Genomic DNA, 9,064 nt, shown 5'->3' with positions numbered 1-9,064 from the left:
CAGGTTACTATAATCATCATCAGGTGACTGAAAATACACATTTACACAGATTTACACACACAACACACATTGGGTGTGCGTTCTTTTAGAGAGAGACAACTTTTAGTAATTTAATACGCATGCGCGAAAAATTGCGCATGACAATTTCTTTTTTTCCGCGAAAATTTTAAAATTTCAACTGTAATTTCTAGACGTAAATTAAAAAAGATTTAATTAGTTAAAAAAAATAAAATGGTATTTAATTTATACAAATTATATAAACGCGGGAAAATTATTTGAATTAAAATTTATTTTAATTATAGGAACACGGAGAAAAAAACATGTTTGTTCCATTTTGCTTAAAGGAAATTCCTTTGTTGACAACAAGTTTTATCAATGGGAAATTTTATGAGGGAAAAATAAAACTACATACGCGGAAAAAACAGAATATTAAAAGTGAATAAATAATAGTAAAAAGTTTAATCTTTTATCAATAATTATTACTTTTATGTGTTTAATGCAAAGTACACTGTGAAAAATTCCCATTAAATTTTACTATGGGTGCATTGTAACCCCGGACCATAAGAAAACTGGTACAAAATTTACAAGAGTACCATAGTAAACGTATGCGCATAGGTCGCAATCGTGTCGTCTGCGCATACTGTTTACTCTAGGACACTTGTAAATTTTGTACCAGTTTTCTTATGGTCCGGTGTTACAATGCGCCCATAGTAAAATTTGTTGGAAATTTTTCACAGTGTAGTTTACTAATTTTTGTAGATTCCTAAAAAATACTATCAATTACTTCAAAAAGTAAATATTATTATTTTTAGGCATAACACGTGACTTATTAGTGAAAGTTAATTAATTTATGGTATAATCTATAAAAAAGTAATGATTGGTCAAATTAACTATTGCTATCTTAGATACTGATTTTTCCGGCGGGAAATTCCAAAAGTTATAAACTTTTATTTTATAAATTCGATATCACTGATCAATTAACTTAAAATATCATTTGTTCATCATTATAAATTAATTTACAATATTTATAAATTGAATAAGTGGTACTAGATCTTTATATATTAATATGTACGTTTACTAATTTTTCGATTCCTCATTTTTAAAATTTTTCTGTTTATTTGAATAGTAATAACTGTAGATATCAATTTATCAATTCTTTTTCATATTAATTTAAATATACGAAATTACAAATTTAGATATTCTGTGTATCAAATTTAAATATAAATAATAGCTATTTTGTAATATATATATTAGACTGATTAAAAAAAATCTACTACTTTTTATTTTCTTCATTATATCGAAAATATTGTTGGAAATGACGAAAAAAAAATATTGTGAAGGTTTGAGCTCTTATTATTAATATTAATAGCTGCCGCATCGCAATTTTCTATTTTCCGATTAAATAACATGGAAAAATTTATTTTTTTAGCTTTGGAATTTTGTAGCTCACGGTGGGACCAATACTTTTGAATGTTAAAGACATATTCTTATGGGAAATTTGACGCTCTATAAAAAAGGTATCTTATGATTTTTCGATATTTTTATTTCTTCAAAAGTTATTCGAAGTCAAAGTTATATTGACGATAAATTTTTACATTTTTTAAATTTTTCGACGCAACCATCAATTTTTTCGGAAAATTTTATAGGACCTTTTTTGTAGAGTATTTTATTTACTATAACTTATCTTTAAAAAAAATTTTCAATATTTTTCACAAGTCGTAAGATATTTGCAATTAACTGGAAATCTTCTTAAAAAATCTAAATATTGTAGCTTAAAAGTAATTATATTGAAATTTTCAGTTAATTGCAAATAACTTACGACTTGTGAAAAATATCGAAAATTTTTTTTAAAGATAAGTTATAATAAATAAAATGCTCTACAAAAAAGGTCCTATAAAATTTTCCGAAAAAATTGATGGTTGCGTCGAAAAATTTAAAAAATGTAAAAATTTATCGTCAATATAACTTTGACTTCGAATAACTTTTGAAGAAATAAAAATATCGAAAAATCATAAGATACCTTTTTTATAGAGCGTCAAATTTCCCATAAGAATATGTCTTTAACATTCAAAAGTATTGGTCCCACCGTGAGCTACAAAATTCCAAAGCTAAAAAAATAAATTTTTCCATGTTATTTAATCGGAAAATAGAAAATTGCGATGCGGCAGCTGTTAATATTAATAATAAGAGCTCAAACTTTCACAGTATTTTTTTTTCGTCATTTCCGAACAATATTTTCGAAATAATGAAGAAAACAAAAAATAGTCGATTTTTTTGAATCAGTCTAATATATATAATTATCCTAGTTTGATATTAGTATCGAATATACTAATTTTAACTCAAAAGTACTACAAACTATTAAAATTTTGAGTTGCATTTTTTTCCGTGTAGATATTTTACCCACATATAGGGATATTGTCTATTACCATTAAAAAGATTTCCATGTAGACATAGAAAAATTCCTTTGTTATCATTTTCGAAATTGCTATACCGACATGGGTATTTTATCATGACAGCATAAGAATTTTTTCCATGTTACCAGAGTAATTTCTTCTGCATTAACATATAAATTTTTCCTAGGTTGACAAATAAAAAATTCCTCTGTTAACATAGTAAATATTCCTACGTTCACGTGGTAAAAATATCCATTGACATAGGGAAAATTTTTATGCCAACATTGAAAAATTTCTAAGAAACTAAAACCAACAAAATACCAAATATTTCAATCATTATCATCATTCACGCCTTAAAGTGATGAAATAGAGATGTGTAAAGGTTTTAAAGTATGCGAAACAAGAGTTTCAAAGTTTTTAAAAAAATTTTGTGTAATTAAATTAAAATTTTTTTGTAGCAAATTAATAATTTGTATATCTCTATGAAAAAAATCCAGATTATAGATTTCTATGTAGTGTTTTTGGATGAATTTTCATATAGTTTCCTTTACAGGATGTGTCCTGTTGCACCATTGTTTTTTTATACAAAACTTATGACACTTAATAACGCCTGATATCTAAACAAGCAATTAACTGCTGACCTCTAACATACATTGAATTGCACTAATTATATTTCTCGATAAGACTGTCAATGTAAAAAAAAGTTATTTAACATTTTGTCCAATTTTTTTTAATACGAATAATATTTTTTATGTTTATGTTCAATAATAAATATTATTTTAAATAAAAATGAAAAAATATAGAATGCTACCAGAGGTGGGACCGAAAACAATAAAAAATAAATTAAAGTTATTTATGGTGGGTATTATTTTTATTCAGATAATAACAATCACAATATTAATAATTATTATTACTGTTATATGTGAAATAAAAACATTAAAACGTGGCTTAGCCATTATATTTCATCTCCAAATTCCGTCATGGTGTAAGATTGCCTGGTTAGGCCACATGTTAAACGTTTAGTATAATTTTCTCTGCAACGATAGTTTTCGCAACATGGTTCACCATCCATAGTACACTGCAATAACATGACATTAATTACATTTATATTTATCAAATTATTGGCTAAGTTTAATTATATATATATATATATTTACGGAATCTCCATGTTGTACGCAAGCAAAAGAGCCAATCGCCAATAATGTGACCAAAAATACAACAGTTAACTTGGACATTGTTATAAAATTCATTGTTTAACAATAAGTTGGTCTGTAAAAAAAATATCTTGCAAATATATTTATACGATTACTCTGGTAGATCAAAACTACCGCAATGTGTGCAATTTATCACGGTGATGAAAAATTTATTGGGATGTCAAGAGCATAGTGGTAAATTTATCGTACAGTTTTACAGTGTATTTTTTTAAATGTACGTAGTTAATGCGGTAATTTTGCCGCGACAAGCCGAATCCCCGTGAAAACGCGGTGAATTATAGTTATAATTAACGGAGCTTTACTGAATCACTATGAAATTGCGGTAATTTCCCGAGTAAAAATTAAATAGATTTGAGTCTCTAAATTCTACATGAAGGTAAGGAGGTTCAAATATTTTTTTTAGGATACGAAGATCCATGCATTAAATGTGGTAACTATGTCCGCTTTTACCAATTTTAGCTTCAAATCATCTTTTTAAAAAGGATAAATAAGCCTCCAGAGTCTAAATTTATAGATCGGGACCATTATCGGATCGCGTACAATTGGTAAAAAAGCTAGAAATGGCCAGCATGATCGAAAAAAATTTGAAATTTAAAAATTAAAAAAATAATTTCTTAGTAATAAATGTTTTGTTGTGAGTTAAAAAATAATAAAATTTAAAATATTAATAATAGCTCGAGTTATACAAGTGGGCGTTCGAATAGAATAGTACTGTCATTCGAAATTCTAATTGAATAATTAGAGCCTTTGACTTATAAGTATATGATTAATTAATTATTTTATGCGAACAATAAATGCGAGTGATGTATTGGATGACAGAAACTGCCGAAGAAATTTAAAAAAAATCTGCCGCTGCCGGGATTCGAAAGCAAGACCTAACTTGCTGTTACTCGGATGCTCACGATCAGTTAGAATTATCTTTATGTATTTAGAACGCAAATATTATTATAACAATATCATGCTAAAGAATTGAGCTCATTCGAAGTTACAAATTAAAAGTATGCTAGACCTCGGAGGGACAAAACATCTTTTCAAAAAGGTGATTAAGTCCTCCATGCGCTTCCTTTAAGGTACTGAGGACTTGAATAGCATTTTAAAATAAATGGTAGGCCATGGAGGGTTAAAATACCATTTTAAAAAGGTGATTTACTTCTTCATACTTTTAGGACATCTAGGACTTGAATAACATATAAAAGAACTGAGGCTTTGGAGGCTCAAACTACTGTTTTAATTCAGACTTGGGTTTGCGTTACTATGAAATGACTTATAGTAAACACGATATGAAAGTTGCTGAGGCAGAGTGTTTGTCCAAATACTCAAAGCAGAAGATATAAAATCTTGTTCAAGAGTAGTAGTTATAATTTGTTAATGCAGAATCATAATAAGCGAACAAGATGATAAATAATTCAAATACTTTAAAAAAATGATATTAAATCGTACTTGTTATGGATTTTTACTTACAGGTTTTGTCGAGTTCAGAAACTGCCTTCGGTGGAAATATTAAAATTATATTCTAAGGTTAAAAGCATACATGGCATATTTATACGCTTAAAAACACAGGTTCACAAACAATATCTAAAAAATAATTATATATAATGACTAGTAGATTACATTCAACTAGATAAGTTAGAACAAAATATTATTATATAATATAATAATAATAATAATGTTCTTTGGAAGTTTTCGCTTTCTTGTGATAAAAAATATATCTAACATAGCTAAAAAATTTATTTCAGACTTGTAAAACAAATAATATTTTTATAATTACGTTTAATACCTCAGGATCAAGTGTATCGTTTGCTAATGGAGGGGGTAGAGTGGCAGAGAAAGAAAAAAGATTGTGTAATATAAGACTTGTTGCGGAAATCTGCTGCAAAATTTGCGCCAGTGTCTGCAATTAATTTCTGGTGCAAGATTTGCGTAAATAACTTTACTACCATATCTTGCACAAGATTTGCACCATTTTGTAATAGTCTTGAATACTATTTTTATGAAAGTATCTGACGGAAAATCTCTAAATGTCTATATAGATGGGGGTAAATTTTGAGAAATTTAAAATTTAAATTAAAAGAAGTTTTTAAAATTAATTATTCAAAAACTAATTGAGATTGATAGACGATATTAGGCTCAAATGAAAACTCGGACTTGAAAGATTAATTCTTATTTCCGGTTGATCAAGTTTCGATTAATAGTTTTCGAGCTAATATGCATTTTAAAGATGATCTCCAAGCACATTTTATACAAATGCAGACATACTTATTAATTATTCTCAATACTTTCCAGGTTACATTATTGGGTTTTAAAAATTGCATTCGGCTTTAACTATAATCCATTAAGTATATTAACACAAAAGTTAAATAATGATTGCTGTAAATTTGTGCAAAAAATATTGGTAACTTAAAATGAACGGCGATGTATTTAATTTAAAACAAAGAAAAAACTTTTCACTACATTTATATTCCCTATATTTGATTATATACACAGATATAACGGGTGAACAACAACTAAAGCTCCAAAGGAAACCCAATGCTTGTGTCCGCTATATTTTTGAAATTTCGAAATATGAGCATGTTACATAATATTATAATAATCTACGATGGCTAACTTTGAAACTAAGGCGGGAGTTTTTTCTATGTTGTCTAGTTTATAAAATATTGTATTTGAATTAAAAACAACTTCTTTCTAACAATTTTTGTGGGCTAGAGCCTCGTTTTCGAAGAGGCAATATCCGTCGTGATTATTTAATATTACTAAACTGTCACCAGCATCAAGTATGATAAATCATTTTTAATGTGCGCAATTAGAATACGGAATGAGTTACCTAGTACTTGTACGCAAAAGCCTACATTTAATGAATTTAGGAAAGCGTGTTATGATTATTTATTGAATAAGATGACTAATTAATTAATGATGAATGAAATTATCATATGATTATACATTTAAAAAAAAAATAATTATACATTTATAACATACATATACTATAAAACAATTGTATTAATATCTTTCGTTTAACCACTATATATACTATTATATAAAATTATGTACTTTGGATGGCTGCAAGGAGTTACGACTCCATGGCCAATTAAATAAATAAATAATAATATATTTTCATAAACTTATCATATTTCACAATAAATATTTAGAAATTTCTTACAATTATTTTAAATACTTAAACTCCTATTACCTGATTTTCTAAGTGTACTATGAAATTTTCCTATGTTTAAATATTTTACTTTGGAAATAATGTGTGCATATGGGTGTGCATTTGTGTGCATTTAATTACACATAATAACGTTTTTCGATAGCAGTTCGTCTCATTGTGATAAAAAACATAGCGAACATAAATTAAAATTTATTTTTGTAAGAAGGACACTTCAATATATTTTACTTGCTAGTAGATAGAACCAAATATTTATTTAACAATTAAACATTATTAAACCCGACAACTAATCGTATAATATGGAAAGTTGATAGTAAGTAGTATAATAAAGGTAAGGGTGAGAATGGTTAGATGACGTCACGTTGGGTCCTCTCGGAGTTAAGGTCCCGTTGAAATCCTCGTCTTCTTGCGGCTCGATGTCCAACTCGCCCGTCTCTAGTGGGGTAAAAGCGGCGAAAAAGTCCCCCCCCCCTCACTACCATTAGTTAGCACGTATTTCCTATACCACCACTATCCCACTCCGTGTGTCTTTATTAAAAAATAAAGTTTATACTCTGATAACACGAGTTGATCGTGAAAAAGTTGGTCATTCATAAGTTTCCGACCAACTTGACGACAATTTACCGCCAACTTTCTCAGAAAGTGACCGTCAACTTTTTGGATTTACAACTTTTGCCACCAATTTTCTCAGAAAATGTCTATTAACTATTGGAGATACCAACTGTTGGCGGCCAACTTGGTGTCCAGTTGCGGCTGCAAGTTCCTCGTCAGTTTCTCGTCAACTTGGCTATCAGGGTACCTAACACTTGAAAACACCCGATATCTAAACAAACTGCTGATCTAATGCATTTAATTGCACTAATCATATATTTTTCGATAACGTGTACTTTTTACTAAAACATCACCTAACATTTTGTCCGAGTTTTTGTAACATGATTATTAATAAATATTATTTTAATTAAAAAAAAAAAAATAATAAGTAGACAATGCTACCAAGGACAGTATAACCGGAAACAATATAAAATAAACAAACAAATTACAGATATTTATGGTGGGAATCATTTTTATTCAGACAATAACCATTACAATATTAATAACTATTATATCTGAAATAAAATGAATTAAAAAGTAGACTTAGCCAGCCTACATGTCACCACCAAAATCGTGTTAGTTAAAGCTAGTCAAGCCACATGTCAAACGACCAAAATAATTTTCTCTGCAAATATCTCCTCCGCAACATGGTTCACCATCCACAGTACACTGAAATTACATGACATTAATTATATTTATATTTATTAAATTATTGGCTAAGTTTAATTATATATATATATATATTTACGGGATCTCCATGTTGTACGCAAGCAAAAGAGCCAATCGCCAACAATGTGACCAAAAATAAAACAACAGTTAACTTGGACATGGTTATGAAAATCATTTTCTTAATAATAAGTTGGTCTGTAAAAAAAAAATTTTACAAATATATTTATTGAATTAGTCTGATAGATCAAAATCACCGCAATGTAAGCAATTTATCACGGTGATGATAATTTTACTGGGATGTCAAGTATATTTTATAGTGATAAATTTGATGTACGTTATTAATGGGGTAATTTTACCGGAGCAGTTCGAACCACCGTGAAGACGCGGTAAATTATAGTTAATTAACGGAGCTTTGCAAAAATGCAGTGATTTTCCGTTACTATGAAATGACTTATAGTTGAAACGATATGCAAGTTGTTACGGCAGTGTTTGACCAAATACTTGAAGCAAAAAATATAAAAATTTGTTCAAGACTGGTAATTAAAATTTTTTTTATGCAGAATTGTAATAGACTTGAACAAGTATCTCGGTCATAATATTGATGTTTCATCCGGATTTTTAAAAATAATTGTCTACGACAATTTGTAACGCGGGGCCTATACTTATAACTTGGAAACATTGAGATTAAGGACCTCTGTCCAAATATCGATCTATTTGGACAGAGGAAAATTTTTGGAATGTGCAGTTTTTGAGTCTAGAAGTAAGAACATTAAAAAATCATAAATTATAAAAAAATAGAGATTCAAGAACATGATTGGGCTCAAAATCAAGGCATAAGTTCAAGGAACACTTTATATTAGCGTTTGATCAAGTTCCGATTGATTGTCTTCAATCTATTTAATTTTGAAGCGACTTGAAGAAATTAAATAAATAAATAATTACACACCTGAGAGTAAAATTGATATGCTGAGAACCTCAACTTGGTACTGTGTCATCAGAATAAAAATTTCGGGTTTATATATCCAGTGTTATCAGAG

The 9,064-nt window shown here is 28.4% G+C and overlaps 2 long non-coding RNA genes across 2 annotated transcripts; both read right to left on the bottom strand.

Annotated features, from left to right (window-relative positions):
* Window positions 1-3,267: 3,267 nt before the first annotated feature.
* On the bottom strand, window positions 3,268-5,108 carry LOC128668720 (uncharacterized). Its single transcript, XR_008404372.1, has 3 exons — window positions 5,069-5,108; window positions 3,551-3,662; window positions 3,268-3,471 (listed from the first exon to the last, which is right to left on the bottom strand). It is a non-coding gene; the product is annotated as an uncharacterized LOC128668720 (long non-coding RNA).
* Window positions 5,109-7,924: 2,816 nt separating this feature from the next.
* LOC106693899 (uncharacterized) lies at window positions 7,925-9,064 on the bottom strand. Its single transcript, XR_001345293.1, has 3 exons — window positions 8,974-9,064; window positions 8,107-8,222; window positions 7,925-8,027 (listed from the first exon to the last, which is right to left on the bottom strand). It is a non-coding gene; the product is annotated as an uncharacterized LOC106693899 (long non-coding RNA).

Source organism: Microplitis demolitor, chromosome 10 (genome assembly GCF_026212275.2).
Source record: "Microplitis demolitor isolate Queensland-Clemson2020A chromosome 10, iyMicDemo2.1a, whole genome shotgun sequence".
Classification (NCBI taxonomy): Eukaryota; Metazoa; Arthropoda; class Insecta; order Hymenoptera; family Braconidae; genus Microplitis; species Microplitis demolitor.
The sequence above is the reverse complement of the archived record's forward strand: the minus strand, read 5'-3'. Positions and strand labels throughout refer to the sequence as shown.